The sequence below is a fragment of the Adelges cooleyi genome, unplaced genomic scaffold (genome assembly GCF_023614345.1).
Source record: "Adelges cooleyi isolate 19-005CV unplaced genomic scaffold, UGA_ACOO_1.1 ACOO_flye_CR_arks_rails_tigmint_CR_PRNA_574, whole genome shotgun sequence".
NCBI classification, from domain to species: Eukaryota; Metazoa; Arthropoda; class Insecta; order Hemiptera; family Adelgidae; genus Adelges; species Adelges cooleyi.
Window position 1 is genome coordinate 6,440,747 of NW_026096268.1, and position 18,655 is coordinate 6,459,401.

Below are 18,655 nucleotides of genomic sequence, written 5' to 3' on the forward strand. Positions count from 1 at the left end.
CGAGAAAAACACTCTGCGGTCCATATCTTTCCATTGAATTTATATACAGTTTGAATGATACATATTTAAGTATTCTCGTTCGGGCAATTCCACGTCACTGAAGAAGGTACAAAGATATTTATTTTCGTTTCAAGTAATATGCAACCGAAGTTAGTACAGCTATTAATAATAAATAACCATGTGGTTTACTAGATAAAAATTACAGTATGAGCGTTTCCCCAGGGGAGATTCTCAGGGGAATAATCACACTCTTACTTTTGTCAATATTTATTAATGATATCAAGAAATATTTTCCACCGTTGCAATGTAATTCTGATCATTTGATCGTCAATATTGCTGTTTATATGATTTGTTTGTAATTAATAAACGAGACATATTTTTTTTTACAATCAACGATGGATAAAAATGAGACGGATGAACCAAGTTCTAGGAAAAGCACTTTCTAAAAACAATTACTATTCCCTACTAAATTTGCTTTTCACAGTAAACCTTAAAGAGTTTATTTTATTTCAAAGTACACAGTGTGTACTTTGCAGGCAAAAGGCTAATTAAAAATTCACCATAAAACGTAAGTGTTTAATTATTAAAACTTAATGTTTTCCAAATAAGATAAATAAAAGAAAGTGCAGTACTTATATTTTAATCTGTACATTATTTAGTTAAGTACATATTTAATCAGTATCGAAAGTATAAATATATATATATATATACTTTAATAAAACTTTTTATTGTGATAATGTCTTTTTTTAAAACAGGAAAATTTGGTATAAAACCTGCCTTTTAAGGCAAGATAAGATTTTTACAACAACACTAAAACGATTTGTCATGCAAAACAATCAAAACAAAACTACTAATCAATGGAACCTGAAAAGTTAACCTATAATGAATACACTCGAGTAGTTTTAGTGATTTTAGGACAACAATTATGCATAACAATACGGAATGCACGTTATGGCGTTGTTCGTGCATGAATTTCAAATAGACCATGAAGCAATGGGCGATCAACATACAACAGGCGAGTCTGGGTTTACCTGCAAGCAAATGAACAATGAATATTTTTACTTTTGATGCCATAATATGGGTGTTCATAATATGTAAGACCTCAATCGATAACTCATCCTAAAGATACATTTAACCGGAGACTTCTAGATTATGACGAATTTATAATCCCATACGTCTCTCGAAAGTATACCTGCCCATTTGATGCTTAGCTTGCCGGTCTAAGACTTCCCCAAAGGCGATTGAAAACACTAGGGAAAAGCAGCAAAGTTAATTATGCATACCAGTCAAATGGAAATACCTTCAGAGGAAGTTGACATACATTGTGGTCACACGAGGGAACGCAAACTCGACGAGATAAGAAGCTAACAACCGAACGTGGATTCTTCAATAACCTTAATGCTCTCTCCAAAATGTTACTGTCGCCACAGACTTTGCGGCCCTAAACAGAGAGGCAGTTTTCCCTGTTCTAAGTTATGAGAGTTTAAAATTATAATTTCACCAATTTTATCTGGTTATAACTGTTTAAATAATAATTTGTTCAATAATAAAAAAAACTTTAAGTTTAAACAATTTTAACACTTACTGAAACTTAAATATAAGCCAATATATGAGGATATTGTAAGTAATATTTTTACAATTCCACCAAAAACATAATAAACCATAGATGACGAGCGATGATGATGAAATAAATAAAAACATTTAGTTACAATTAACTTGTCATGGCGAGAAGAAAGGGAAGTATGCACTATCTGTTCCCATGCATATGCTTCTCATTTGCTTAAAATTTAAATGCTAAAAATTTGAAAACTATTTTTTCGAATCTGCTTGTCGATTAAATCTTTATTTTCATCAATTCATTTAGTTTTTAAAAAGCAAATAAATGTACACTGCGTGATGTAACTTAAACTACCCCTTATAACATGCGTTTCAATTAAAATAGATAATACAAAAACTATTATTAAACTGTATTACATGACAAAGATTTTATTTGAAACGTTTTTAGCTAAAATAATGATTTTATTATAAAAAAAAATGACTTGTGCGTGAAATTTTAAAAGCCTTTTTTTGTAAAGGTATAAAGCGATTTTTTTGGAATATGCAATTTAACTCGCCATCGCGCGTAAAAAAATGGGCCGACATATTTAATTGAACCGTCAAAATAACAAAAAAATATTTTCAAACAAAAAACTCATTTAAGTAACATTATTATGCATTCTATTGTAACCTTCGCGTCGGAGGAGGAACACGATGACGACATAAATCCTGATCATTTTATGATAGTTGCAATTTTTTTTTTCTACTACAGAACTAACCGTCGGACCGAGAACGTGAAATATATATTTTTTATATTACTATTATAATACGGCTGTTAAATAATAATACAAAGTTAAATTATTGTAACGTGTGGTGGTCGTGTACAAGTGTAATTGGAGCCCCAGCATGTACGGTCAGTAACTACCGGAGTAACGCCCTTTTTCAGCTACACACACACACATTGTTCGCCGATGAATGAGCCACACGACAATACGGTAAATTAGGACTCAACGGACAAAAGACAAATGACCCACGTATTATCATAATGGGGAAAACCGACACATTTAACTACGCCGCCGATTTGGTTTTCGGTTAAATCCGTCGGCGTGTCGTTTTACATGTGTGCAGCTCTGGCCATGCTTTTCATCAAATAAACATCACACACACACACAATATGTTAATCGATAACGAAATTAGGGTGACACGGGCAAGGGTTGGTCGCTGAATCGCAAGTTAGGTAAAAAAAAACAATTATAATAATACCGATAGTCCATTGCCGTCCCCGGTGGAATTTTTGTCGACAACTTGCCGAGACAAGTAATAGTGGCAATTTTTGAAAGGGGTGGCAAATTTCATGTAATATATATTTTTTTTTTTTGTAAAACAAAGGCAACAATCTTGTCATTAGTCTATATTTAATTTAAATTATATATCTATTAACCGTGGCATTAGGCAGTAGGCTAATAAATTAAAGTAATGAAGACGCAATAGGACTTGTGTAACATAAGTCATAATAATATTAAGAACTGACGTACTGCTTTATATATTAAGATATTTTGTTTTAGAAACAATTAAAATGAAACGAAATCCACTAAGTGGAGCTGCTTATAAGAAAATTGCTCAAAGAACATCTGTAGTAGCCAAAAGTACATACTCCAAGTGAATATGAACGATGACTTAAAATTTTTATAAACCTATTCTATTGCTTTTGGCATATTCTAGTTTTGTTATATTCTTTGTTCATTCGGAGTAATTAAAAACAAAAATTGTATCTTTTTTTGTTTATACACATAAATCTATACCTATTTTTGGTTTAGAATTATGGGTCAGTTTTTTTAGCAGGAACGGGCGGAAACATCGTGTGATGCTCGGGAGCGGAATATGTCTAAATACGGTCCTGATTATTGCTTTTGGAAAATTCACTATTAGCACCAAGTCGCCTTTATTCTTTATGTCAAAACGATCCGCGCATCGTTCCGACTGCTGTCGCTTAATGAACTCGTCAACCGAGTAAAATAACCGGCCTACAAGTAAAGCGGGTTAACAGCAGCCGCGGGGGGTATCGCGGAAGGATTAAGTTTCCACATTACTATTATAGTACATTATACACACAAAACGGGAATTTTATAAATCGCAGAGGCATTTCATCCCCTTGCTCGTCCACCGCCCCTCTATATCCGCCGTTCTTAAGTTATTCCGGTACCTCCGCCGTCGCCGCCGACAGTGTATCCTATAGGTACGCGGAGAAATTAACGGAAATGGAATTTATATGAGAAGCATTTACTCGACAAACGTCACGGGTCTATTTTACCCGGCCGACGAGAAGCAGGACGAGGTAGGAGTTTTGTCCTCCTTATAAGACCCTCTAATCCTAATGGGTTTTGCAAATGAAAGAGGACCGGGTTTCCCCTCGCCGACTCGTTTTAGGTCGAGCGAGGACGGGCAAAAAAAGAAATACTACAAAAATCACAACGACGCAAACAAACTAGAAAAAATTATACTTAAAAAAAAAATGTATCTTTAAAGTTTCTATAGCGATAATTGTAAATTTCATCTTATATGCACATAATTGAATTTCTTTTTGCCTCGTGTAACTTGGCTAATAATCTTTGCAATTGAAGCCTTTCTTAATATAAAAAAAAAATTATTATCTAACATTGCCTACTTAATATTGTATTATTGTGGTGCAATGGCGTCGCGCGGGGGCAGGTACATAAGCCGCCGGCGGGGGTTGCGACCTACCGTGGCGTTTTGGATTTATTATTCGTCTCCCATTTCCAAAAGCTCTGCTCGAACATGGATTATTAATACACAAATAGTAGAGAGAGAGAGAGAGAGAGGAGCAAATCCTCGTGAAAACCGGGCGTATCAAAAAATTAATTTGACCCTCGTCCTTTGAGAGAGCCACCCCTCCCCTTACTTACCCCGTTATTATGCCCCTCTACCGACTTTCTCCAACTCCGACCGACGTTATGTTTTTTGTTCGACGTGTGTGTGTATGCACGGGGTCTTAACTAAACTTTATGAATGTTTAAGTTTTCAGTCATGTGTCTCGACCGACCCGAATCGCAACACACAAACCCCATCCATCCCCCTGGCCCCGAAATAACCGATATACATTCGAATAACCGGTGTGTGCTGCGAAGCGTGACTAATGCACCGTTGAACTCGGTCTTTTCGGCAGGTATTTTAATGTGATTTAATTAAGATTGTATACACACAACCGGCAGTTATTGTGATCCGGTATACGTAGTAACACCGTGAGCGCGTCCAAAAAGTTTTGTCACCACACCTCGCGCTCCACCCTCTTCTTCCCTGCTGTCGTCCTCTCCTCCTGTATCAACCCTTTTTCCCTGCACACTATCAACCGCATCGTATCTCTCCTCTTCCTACACACACACACACACACACCAGGCCAACCCGAAATACCCCCAAAAACACGACGACGATAACATTGATACAAGGCTACAAAAGTTTTAGAGTTTCGCGCCGAATTTCAATAATAACTATTAGAAAAATTGTTAAAAAATGTATGCTGCGCATTGTATGTTTTTATCGCTCTTCCGTTCGTACCTACTCGCGATTGGATCACTGTTGAAAACAAAATAATATGGTTTATTGCGCGTCGATTCGTTTAAAACACCATAACATATTATATGTATAAAACGTCAAAGCACAGCTAAAAAATAAGAAAGAAAAAACGCCTTTTGGCTGGTTTTCGGACGAACGACAAAACAACTGGTGCCATTGTGAAAACTTTGAATAAACAGCACGTCGTACGAAAACATTTGCAGATTAAGCAAGAGATTGTGTGTAAAGCACCGTTAAAAAAATGTAATAGTTTTTTTCCATCGACAGAGGTCGAAATTTTGAATACACAGCAAACAAGTGACAGAACGGCTTCCCGAAAATTCCCAGTAGACAAACGACAACATACAGTCACAACAAACTTGTACACAGCTGAGCTTTGAATGCGTAAAACATGTGATAACCAGGGCTCAAAACTTAAAGGTCTAAGGCGTTTGCTTTTTTGGTTTGACATAAAATGTACGTGGCTGAGTGCAATGAAAGTCCATGTCAATTTACAACGATTTCGTAAATTAATTTTTAAAATGTTTCTTTTTTGCTTATTTCTGTTTAAAAAAAATGATTTTTATTGTTTTTTTTCTAAATAGTTTCTACTTTAAAATGATGCATAACACTAAAAAATTCCAGATTTGTTTCAATGATTTTTGATTCATGAACGATATGATTTCGATAATGGTTTTTGTAAAAACATGGTAGTAAAAACATACTTAGCATACTTATAAAATACAAGTGGAAAACTTGTATTATTGAAGTGATACTATTTTTTTTTCATTTTTGGAGTTAGGAGGAAGGTTTCTATTTTTGTGATTGCTTTTTTGCTATTTTAATGTTTTTTAAGCGCTTATTTTTATGATTTTATAAGTTCTCCAAGTCCCAAACCCAGATCATAACAAACCTTACGGTAAAACATACTCTTTTCTTTGAATACCGTTCATACGAAACATTGAGTATTTCTCTTTTGCCGTTTTTAAACCACACAAATCAAGTCAAACAACTTGAGCTAAGCCCGACTGAAAAAAACAAAATAAAATTATTGATATTACGTATTTTGTCATGCTTTTCAATTGCCACAACTACGATGACTTTAATAAGTTGAATTAAGAACACAAACATTTAACTAAACACTATATTTACCATCATTATTATTATCACTATCTTAGTATCTTATCCCTCATCTATGCATCACCTTTACTATCAGATCCATTTCGAATTCCTTAAGTTTTATGATGTATAGGTTATCCTGTCGAACGGTTTTAAATAGATCATTATTAACATTTAAAGGTATATACAGGAGAGAGATGAGCATGACATTATTTTTACCCATTTGTTTTTTTTATTTACTCTAAAATATAAATTATTCGCAGTCTAAAAAGTAATAATTTAAATTAAAAAAACAGAACTAAAAAATCCCAATTTGCTAATGACATATTTCAAATTAGTTGAACCTCGTTAATTAAAATAGAAATTACAGCGCCGACTCGCTATTCAAAAATCTTTGTTTGACTATAGATTAATATTATTATAGTCGAACCAAACCAACTTTTGACATTCCACCCCGTACCTTATACGTTTCCGATTGAGTAAATCCAAATTTTGCCTAACGGTTTCGGATGCATTCACTGCGGTCATCAAGTCCTAACCTAACAGAAGGAAAATATGCTACCGGCTCCCAACGAGAATACAACCTAGCCTAACCAAATGGCACATGCGATCACAATGCAAACAGTTATTTCAAATATTAGCACACTCAAGTTCCTGGGACTCGGCTAGTGCGGACGATCAATACACAACAACGCAATATCAATACAATTAGTAAAGGGTTAATCGAGGGATAAGTTTTAAACGGGTGGCCGAACGATTCTCAAACGACTCGAGTCATCATGTTTATGGTAAAACAAAACAAAAAATGTATATTAACAACGAGGCGTGCACTTGGGAAGTACTAATGAAAAGGACTTAAGCGGAAACCCTTCCCTCGGTTTACGGCCGGCTTTTGATGATCGAATATAACCGACACCGCTTAGACGGTAACATTTTATCGGCAGCAAATCATTACAAGCGTCCATTAATCCCAATCCGCTAAACGTCAGCACCCTTAATTTAACTCATTAATAATGCCCGACTAATAATGAGACCTCTTGTTCGACTACACAACTTTAACGCCTATTCATTAAACACAATGTCAGGTCTGTGGCTTTGTAACAAAAAATACCAAAACCTAATTCGTCCTACTGTTAATGAAATTACCGGTTGTGTTATTAATAATTATTCGATTTCACTAGTATTAGCCAATACGGTTAAAAATTATTTTTACAGTCTGACATGAATACAACACTGTTGCTAAGTCAGGAATTAAACAAGTTCAGAGTCATCCGGCTACTCAAACAATTATTATTATTATTGTATTGGATTCAAATCGAGATTTAAATAAAACCTCTTGTCATTTATTTTGAAATGTAAACATTTTAATACTAACTCATTAAAAAAATCGATTTATTTTTAACCCCAACTTGTTAAAAAATAATTAAATTAAATTAAAGAAATTAGTTGTTTTTTTACAAAATTCAGCTAAGATTGTCTATTTTTCTTAGAAGAAATGCTACTCGTCTCTATATAAAAAAAAACTCATTACTTTTTTTTACAGAAAATGCTTTAGTATAAAATTGGACGGTTTTGGTTGGAAAGTGTATGTCATTTTTCGGATTATTTTTTTCATCACTAATTAATCACCTGTTAATTTTTTTTTATTCAAAATTGTAATTTTATAATTATAAGTGAAAAAGTCTAAATATAAATTATAAAAAACACTTTTGGTAAGATGTTTACTTATACCATTACTCACCAAAACCGTCCAAATAATTGAACTTATCGCCAAGATATAAATGCGGAACAAGTATATACTTACAAAGGGTATTAATAATATTTCAGCGCCAAAAATATTTCAACACCTAATCGCGTTTTCGTATTACATGCGTTTTATTTAACTGTCTCGACGTGGTTGTAATATTTTATATTTAATACGAATATCTCCCCCCCCCCCACAAAAAAAAATGTTTAAGCCAGTCGGCGTTGGCCATCACGTATTCATACCGTACAAAGATAATGAAATATTATTTTTGGCGTCAACGCTGCTACCGTTTGTTATCGTCGTATTGGCGGCATTGCTTGTTCCGCACGACCTGTTACCGTCGTGATAGATCCTTTAATTCCTGTGAGCTTAAAAAGCTCATAAATCCTGTTTGATTAACCCGATGGGTCATTTACCATTTACATTTGCTCGAGTTCAATGGTCATAAAACACACAAACACATTATTAAACGGAGAAGAGAGTAACAAAATGCCAATTTTTTCTGCAACTTAACACAAACAGTTGAACTCTACACTGTAAATACAATCTAACATAAAAAAAACAAATACGAAAAAATCTAATTGTCAAAAATATTCATGAAATAATGTAATTGTACATTTCATTCAACTGTACGATCCCCTGCTGAAATATTGTAATTATGAAAAATATAAAATCATAACGGTTATCAAGATATAGAAATGTTTGGATGTCCACATTGTATACTCAGCTTACAATGATCAAAAACATTAGTTTAAACAATATTTTCTTTAGTCGTTTATTTAATCATTAATTATTATGTAATGAACAAGCTGGGATTTAATATAAACGTTGTGCGAGTTATTCGAAAAATATAATAGTATGAACATTGACATATGATAATTGACATCAGATAACTTTATTTTAAAAAGTTACACAAGAAAAAATTTTAATCTCACCAAATCGCAACATTTAATCGTTCGTTAACTTTTATTTTTTTAGAAAATTCAGTTATAGATTAAAATAAAGTTAACATATTCCTACAATTACATAACTCTTTAGTTTTGCTAGATGGCTTTAAATGTAATTATTATATAAAATTACTCAATTGCACTACTATATCTAAATAACAAACATAAAACTAAAATGCTGGAGTTTGGAGTTGGAGCTGAAGCTAGAGTTGAAGCTGGAGCTTCGGAGGTGGAGATGGAGTTTAATATTAGGATAGAGTTGGAAATGGAGCTTGAGATAACAGCTTGCGTACGAATCCGCTACCACGGGAGACATTTTCATGTCTCGTTTCGCGTACGTCCGCCGACATGAAAATTTTCGTTAGGTGTTTTGGTAACGCTGTGGATTTTTCCGGCCGTGTGCCAAAGTAAAGCCATAAAAATATCAAAATAAGATTACTCACAGATTTTAATCTGATTGAACAGCAGTTCTTCTTTCGAGATCCCTGAAAGATAAACACGGTCAATTATTAATCATACAAGTCAAAGACTTGTTTGGGGGGAGGGGGATATCCAAATCCAAAAATAATCTGCTAGGGTTTTTTGTTTAAACCCAGAAAAATATTAAAATGTATGCAAAAATATTCGTTGTTTAAACAACGAATATCTCTGTATAATAACGACGATCTGTCTTTCTCTTAAGAGAAAGACAGATCTAAAATTTACAATAGCTACATTAATAGATGAATTATTGTTATATGCATATTATTTATGAAATGTATGTTTATATTTATAAATAGATTTTACATTTTCTAAGGTTCGAAAAAAAATCGAATTTTATGGTTTGAATTGAAATTTTAAAAAAATATATGTTTTGTGCATGATAAAAATAGTAAAAAGGAATACATTTTGTGTAAATATAAAAAGGGGCGTGCGGAGCAAGACTTTCCGTGAGTTGGTCTCGTGAACTTTCAAGTAGCATTAGACCCTTTTTATGTATTTTTCCGGTAATAAAACTTTAGCCTATCCGCCTCTGATACCTTTAGATTATTAACAAAGCTATAACTTATATTGTATTCGTACTATACACCACTCGTATCCAATAATAAAAATAAAAACTACAAAATACTTTGATTTTCTAGGAAACTGATCGGAAACGTCATGTATGAAATGAAAGGAGTTCAATATTGGAATCACTATCGGCCAGCCAAGAGAGAGACACGCTCGCGGTTTTGTTTTTTTAATAGAAAAATATATTTTTATAAAATATGACATAAGATTGAATATGTATCGTCTAGAAAACGATAGAATATTATATCGATGACGTGCCTTGCAGGTAACTTAATGCATACACAATGATGTGCGGTTATTATAAAATGTAATCATAGTATGGAAAATAATATACCGGCCGATCGGTGCGGTTTTGACAAATCGGTGTGTGTGTGTGTGTGTGTGTGTACATAATAAAACGTTTAATCTCCGCAAGAGAGAAAATAAATTATCTTCTACTTCGCCGGGCGTAAAAGGTTCAGACCTATAACGCTTAACCCTGTGACCGGGACGGGACCTTCATAATCCTGGAACCAAGACTCTCACCCGGCGGGAACAAGCCGGATTATCGCGCAAATTGGCTGGACCACTACCGCCGCCCTTCGTGTAGCAAACACACACACAAGCTCTAGATTTACTATCTCTACACCGTGACGAAAAACGAGCTTGCTTCCCCCTCTCACCACCACTCCTCTTTATCAGCCCACCCCTCTCCTCGAAAATAACTAACGGTATGGTTTCGTTAAGGGTTGAATACCGAGCTCGTTTAATAAACCGTCGGCAATAGGAAAGTGGGCACATGTATTATTATCGTCATGACGAGTGAACGCATGCACGTGTTATGTAATTGTGTATTTTCTTCAATTATTTCACTCGCAAACTTGCTTAAAACAACAAACAAAGACGAGCCACCCCCCACCCCCACCCCACGCTTTGTATTCGAAATTCACACATGACGGAAAATAAGCTTTTAAGCTTAGTGCGTACACACGTATATTGATGGAATGAATAGGTTTACAAGTTATTAAACATACCGTGTCGCAAACGCCGTGATGGTACATAACCCGCGAAAACCCGTTATCTAACCAAAATTCGAATTATACCCACAACGCAAGTGTCGCAAAAGACGAGATGGTTAAAAATCTCAGACGGTACTTAGTCGGCACTATTTACTGTAAAGTTTGGATAACAATGTTATGAATATGTGCGCAATACCATTCGTTTTGGTACCCAAGTCGGGCAGGCATCCGTTCGCTTCTTCTTCTTTATCTTTGCCTTACACTCTCGACTACATGGGGTCGGCCAACCTAGTCCTACACCTTCATAGAATCGTCTACATATAGTTAAATCACCCCAGCTATCCGTATATCATTCTCTATTCCATCTATCCATCTTTTCTTCGGTCTTTCTCTTTTTCCCACTACATTCATTTTCATAACATCACTCCCTGTCTCTGCCTCATCTCTTCTCACACCATGACCGAACCATCTCAACTTATTCTCTCAGACAGGCTTTCGTTAAAAATATAACACACCAATAACCGGCGTAACACTCTTTTCTTATCACTCCTCATATAGTCGAAGTGGTGAAAAATTCAAGGTGTGGAAAGAGATGGGATAGTGATGAGGGGAAATCTCAAGAAATACGCAGTGTGCAGTATGCTATAACTGAAGGGGTAAGACACACAAGACACGTGCAATGTTCTTTCTTCAACGGAAAAATGGTAGTTTTTTTCTATATATTCATAAATTTTTTCAAAAAATTATAAAACAAGTAGAGGTAGTAAAAGTTATAAGGGATACATTTTTCTTAAATCAGCCGGTCGCCAAGTTAATTCAAATAAGTAAGTGATTATTTGGTATTTCCGAGGAAGCGGCTAATTACTTTTATTTACCATAAAAATGATTTTAAGTTAGCAGTCAATCTAGAAATTTGTAGCGAGATAATTATACGCTAATTTATTTACTCATTTATTCAATTTCGTTACTACTTCTTTTTTACTCGTTTAATCTATTAATTCACTCACGAGCCCGTTCCCTCATTTCATTTACTCGATTTATATACTCATTTACTTGATTTATTTGCTGGTAAACTCAATATTTTTTAATTAGCTTACTTTATTTGTTTACTTGTTCATTACATTTTTTACTCGTTTATTCCATACTACATTTTTTATTTCGGTTTATTTACTCGGTCAGTCGATTTAAGGCTTTTTTTAATAAAAACAAAGCCTAAAAACATTACCATGCTTCTACATTTTTAGCTTTTATTCAAAATCTGTTTTTTTTTTTTATTATTTCCTTACTTAAAAAAAACAAACTCGCTGTAAATGCAACCCGAAGCAATAATTGAATATTTTTCTCTTTTGACTTTTTTTTTCTAACAATGAATAATTTTTAAATACTTGAGTGGTACCTACAGTTATGATGAAAAGAAAACAACAAGCCAGCAGCCGTTCCGCAATAGCTAGCTACTAAGTTAAATATTTAACCGTCGCCAGAGGGTTGCGTGCAGTAGTAACAATACATAATGGTGAAAACCGTATAAGAAAAATAATGAAAACAGCACGAGCAAATTAATAAACAGCAGCTCTATGCGCTGAACATTGCGTTGTAAGGAATTCCCAACAGATTTTGGCGAAAACCAAGGTGAAATGCATAAATAATCTAACTACCTAACCTATACACTGGAGTCCAGATTGAATGTTGCATTCCAATTTTCCACATAATAGGGGCGACGGTGGAGTTGCTATGAAAATTCAAAACATGATAAACAAATTACAAAAAAAAAAACCATTGAAATTTCCGAACGTTACCGACAACGTATGAAATATTAAATGTTCGCAGAGACAAAAAATGACCAGTCTTATTCAATGCATACTATATAAAAAATGTTAAACCGTCGAGAATAGGTCACTCCTGTATGGAGATCAGTTTTTACTTTTTTAAGAAGTGAAAAGTAACTCTTTTAAGGACGTCACACGGAACAATTATTTTTGGAGCAAAGCAGTAGGTACTTATTTTTCCCACAGCCTGTTTCCAATAGAACAAAGTTTAAGTTATCTTATACCTACTTGAAATAATACCAAAGGTTTTATGGACAAAAATTGTAATTTCTTCTATGTAAGTGGCCGCGATAGTCTGACAAACAAAAATAAGTACCAGTATAAAAAATAAGGAATTTCGTTTTTGTGAAAAATTGCCTATATACTTTAATCTTTAGGAAATAGATGGCGTAACGTCGTCTTAACCCTTAACACTAGCACTGTATCTATAAAGATGCATATATTTTGTATATTATAACATTTCTTGACCTACCTAAAAAGTACTTTTATGTTAATTATTTTTGTTGATTTCAAAATTAGCCCCTTATCGAGTTAAGGGTTAAGTGGGTAAAAATCGGTATTCGATTAAATAAACCGAATTCATTCAAACTCAAAGTTTTTGCATTTCTTCTGGTATTAATAAAAATCGTTTTTTATAGCATCTGTAGGCTGTCAGAAATATATAGCGTATGTGTATGAAATGCCAAACAATGTATAACCGATTTGATTTATAACGTCGACACGGGCTGGCCGACGAATCCCATTATTTTAATTCCAGCGGCATTATGGGTAAGCTCGGTTAGTTAGCTGATATTCTCCACAGCGGCATACTACATAATAATAATGATAATAATATACACACAGCACAGGTATATTGTTTCATCCGATTTGAAATTTAGCTACCCCGATTTATTATTGTGACCGGTTAACGTTTATTGCCGGGATTAAACGTGTTTATGTAAATACCGTGGCCATAGCCGGATTCCGGGCGCTTATGGAAAGTACACGGCAAATAAGACTGAACAAATAACAACAACGCTATGTACGAAATCTCAATTTAACACATAATAAGGGCGTTGACACCACCGAGCAATGACTAAAAAATAGTAAATAAAAAAATATTAAAAAAAAAAACTAAACAACCACTTTGGTGTTGAACGCAATGACGAGAAATTACACTCCAAAAAATCAATATTTGCCCGTTTGGACCATTTTGGAAACTTACATTTTTCTTTTACCGTCTAAATTATCGTTCATGCGGTGAGTGTTTACTGCATTTTAAATTCACAACTTTTATTACAGCTATAATACACTTTTAAGGGTTTGTCGGTGGTATTTTTTTTAAAGCCGAGAGCACACGCTTAAAAAACAACAAACTCGTTACAAATAATCTTCATTTAGCCGATTTGCCTTCCGATAAAATATTAATATCATACATGGAAACTTGTACATCTTTTGTTGTCTCTTGTTACATTTCCACAAGAGATTATTGAAAATACAAACTGCAACGTTGGACTTGCGTTTTTGCAAATTCAAAAAAAATATAATAAAAGTGAATTAATGTTGACGACAGTAAAATAGTTTATAGTGAAAACAATAAAACCAAACTTAAACAATAAGTGGAAATTAGCTAAAGACAACGCTTAGCAAATAAACATTCCTAAATTCGTAAAAATTAATAAGAATCCCTTATTTACAGCGAGCTGCTCTAATAAACCACATAACTCGGCTATTTCTATCCTTTGCAATATAAATTAAGCCCCAGGACCCGAGTGAATTTTTAAAGAAATAAAAAATCAAACGGTAAATAATTGAACAAATTCGACCACTGTACCAAATGTCCATCCGATTTATTGTTTCTCTAAGGCACGTGAACAAAATTTAAAAAATAACGCCAAAACAGTTACGACAGTTGCGAATTGTTTTACACTTTTAGGCACATTTGAGCTACTTACTCGAGTTACTAGCTGTTATAAAATGTGTATTTGAATATTATTATCTACATAATATTTTATTATGGTTAACAATTTTTATTAATTATTATTTTATACATAAATATATATATATATATATATAAATCTTGTCTAATTAAATGTTTAAATAAACCCTTAATCACAAAATAAATTCTATGATTTCGGCAGCAATGTTACCATCATCAGCACATGACTTAGCCAACTCTGTAAATGATTAAGGATAAAGTACTCATTTTTTTTTCAATAGCAGTAATTTTGTAATTTTTCTTTTTTTAAAACATTTTTGTTTATGTTATTTTTCTATATCATAAAATTATCAAAAATATACTTATTAGTATTTCCCAGAACTCTATAAACTTTTAAAATTTTAAGTGCAACGTATAATATATTTAACTATCTTTTAAATTATAATTCATATTTATTTAAAATAAATTATTTATTATTATTATTAACTAGTTAAATAATTACTTTTAAAGTTATTCAAGTTTAACATTTAAGACTGGAGGTGAAGTGTGGTAGAGGTATGTGCGTAGGAAAAAATAAGACTACACTCTATCCTTCCTCCCGTCATAAATTTTAAATTTTAATAACTTTAAAAGTAATTATCGAAAACTGGTTTGTGAAATCAAGCATTGTAAAAACATGCTCAACTATAAAACGAAGCTAACAGTAATATTCATATGATACTTAATGTAGTAATATAACATTGGGAAAACATTCCAAGATAACAAACCTTTGTCTTGTTTAGTTATTAGTCTTACGTATTTAAAAAAACAGCTGGCATTAAGCAAAGCGGGAACTGTTTACGATTATTTTCTAATCGAACGATCACTGTTAAGAATCCATGAACTATATTTTTTTTATAAAAATTATTTTAAACAAAAATACTGTATATTTACAAGTCAATATCATAAGCATTATCGCGCTGTGCACAACTAACCTAAACAACGTTTTAGGTAAAATGTTACTATATAAACAGCTGAAAAGTAATAACGTGGACATTTTTCTAAAACTCAAGATATCTATTTTATTTTGTTGTAGACAATAGTGCAGTGTATAAAATCTACCGAATAATAGTTGAATTGATAATTATTAAGAATATAATTACACAATTTTTTGTTTCAATGCTTATGTCATTTGCAGTTTGTCATCCAAACGATATTTGACGTTAAAATACATGATATGGAATTTTAATTGAACACTTTGTTAAATGCGATAACGAAAACACCAACGATGGGTTTTCTGAGCCCAATTTTTTTTTTTTTACAGAAATGTCCATATACTGTCATTTTGGTTGACTTAACAGCGTGTTTGATTGATCAACAATTTCTAACGACCGCTGTCTGTCCTCAACGGAAATATAATTTGGATGACAAACTGCAAATTACATTGAAACAAAAAATTGTGTAATTATAATCATGATAACTAACAATTTAACTCCTATTTGGGAGATTTTATACGCTGCACTATAGTCTACAACAAAATAAAACGGATACCTTGAGCTTTAGAAAAATATCTATGTTCTTACTTTTCAGTTGTTTAAATAGCAACTATTTACCTAAACAATGTTATTCTGTTTATGATAGTCATGCGCAGCTTGGTATAATATGACCGTATGGCGAGAATACACACACATACAAATACTTGTATTTTTTTTTTAATATACATATATATACAGCTCAGTCTGCTGTATACGCCGATGTCAGTAACATTGCTGCTATAGAGAAACTTTTTTTGTGGTTAAGGGTTTATTTAAATATTTTTGGGGACCCTACATTAAGTTCGTACACGGTTCACCGAGAAATAAAGCTGTAGTGTGTGGCCACCTTAAAACTAAGAATTTTGCAAGTCCTAATTTCTTTTTTACAATATCAGAATATCGTTGCAGTGTATTGCACATATTTTAAGTGCTAAACAATGTGGCGTATTTTAAGCAAGCATTCGGAACATTTAATTTCTCATAAACGGAATTTAGTTTGTTTCTTTAGACTGTACAAACCATTACGACCCGACATTTGAACAATATTATTAAGTCAAGAGTAAAAGCACATAAAAAAAAACAATTGGGTAGACCGTATGCAATAATACAAAATTCCAACAAACATTTTTTATAATGCTATGCACAACGTAATACTAATACACATTACATCATAATATCCATATTAAAATTCTGCTACACCGTTCTGCTACAGTACCGTCGAACATAATATGTACCCACCAGTTCTGCCTGGAAACATTTTTTCCTTGGTCTAATAATATGTCATCCTGAACCCGTTCCCCGTGGGTTAAATATGTTTAAAAGGACGAGGGGGTCCGTCCTAAAAACACAGGGCAACTGTGTTGAAATTTTAATTTCCAACGCTAATGGCCAAAAAAAAAAAAAAATGAAACAATGTTCCCAATTGTTAATGGGCAGATTGTAAAAAAAAAAAAAAGAATTATAATCATAATCATTTATATAGGGAAGAAAAAGAATGGAAATGAAATATTCGAGGTATAAAGATTTTATTATTCGGTGGGTAAAAGTATATTTTGTTCAGACAATATAACGTTTTTCCTCTGTCGCGCTGATGTACTTGTGTAATTTCAAAGTAATCTCGCTGGACCAGACACAATTTTCGGTCTCTTTTTAATTGTAGCTATTATAATAATAATATAATTATATGCGGCAGGTCCACAATTGCTGCCAAGCTGCTGAGTTTTATTTATTTCAATTAAACGCGCCAACGGGCATAATGAGAATAAGAGGAAAATCTACAAAATCGCGGTAATTAATTTCTGAAATAAGATTTCTTCTCCAAAGACAAACGCGGCGCAACGCTTATTGTATTTACTACTATCTGTATAACAATTGTGTTTATTTGATAAACGGTATTTTGCAAATGTATTAACTTATAATCTATGTTTTATTTTTCCCATTTTAGATTAAGTGTACCGAAATCGAATAATTCTGCGTCGCCAGCAAGACATATTTTTAACTACTATAATACTATGCAAATATAAACGACACACTCGTGAATTTTATTTTTTTAATAAGCCATGCGCCTTCAACAACTGTTCACAACATACTTAACAAATGAACACACAACTAATTACAATAGTTGTAACGATATTAATGTAATTAATCTCAAACGTTGTACTATCTAAAATGAGAAATTGTCATAAAACACTTTACTTTCAAAGAGAGCACAAAGACAGTTTAAAAATGTATTCTTTTTTATTATCACAGCAATAAAAAAAATATTTTTAAAAAAACTCTATAAAACAATGTCCATTTTAAAGCATCACGTCAGCGCATAAATTATTCGGTTAAAAAAATGCCTTGAAAAAGTCTTAAGAAATTATCACCTTGCCTGGTTACGGTTTTTAACGATTTCAAAAATACCTTTCTTCTTTCTTTAATATATATATATATATATATATATATATTATACATAGTCGAGAAGTTTAGAGGACAAAAAAGTTTTCACCCCTTTTAAAGACAATTTTTATAATAAGAGTTTTTAAATTTGCCGAGAAATAATGCACAAAAAAATGAATAGCTTTTATTAAAAGCAAACGTTTCTTTTGCGCTAAAAAATCTGCTGGTAAAAAAATGTATTATACATATATTTATATGTTAAGATCAATATTATTCAAGAGAGGAGGACGAAGTGAAGTTTTTTAAACTTAAGATAATTTAACATGGGACTCAAATACTAACTATAGTAATAATTGTTGTGTTCAATCATGAAAAGCAATGTATAAGATAACAAAAAGAAATAAATCAAATTATTAAATCGACGATGTTCGACTTACTCAGCTTCGAGTAGAAACTAAAAAATATACTTAATACTTATATATTACCCAACCCGTCGCGTCAGCCAAGCAATAAATATAAACTAAACTCACGACCAATGTTTTCCAAGCA

General features: G+C 32.8%; 1 protein-coding gene across 3 annotated transcripts in view; it reads right to left on the bottom strand.

The window, feature by feature from the left end:
* The window catches only part of LOC126843804 (polypyrimidine tract-binding protein 1), a 158,859-nt gene that overhangs the window by 127,283 nt on the left and 12,921 nt on the right, over window positions 1–18,655 (bottom strand). For 2 of the 3 annotated variants that reach the window (XM_050581595.1, XM_050581591.1), the window contains exon 2: window positions 9,363–9,404. The exons of the other annotated variant lie outside the window; for it this stretch is intronic. The gene's annotated coding sequence lies outside the window, so the exon portion shown is untranslated. The remainder of the gene's footprint in view (window positions 1–9,362; window positions 9,405–18,655) is intronic. 3 annotated transcript variants of the gene reach the window in all.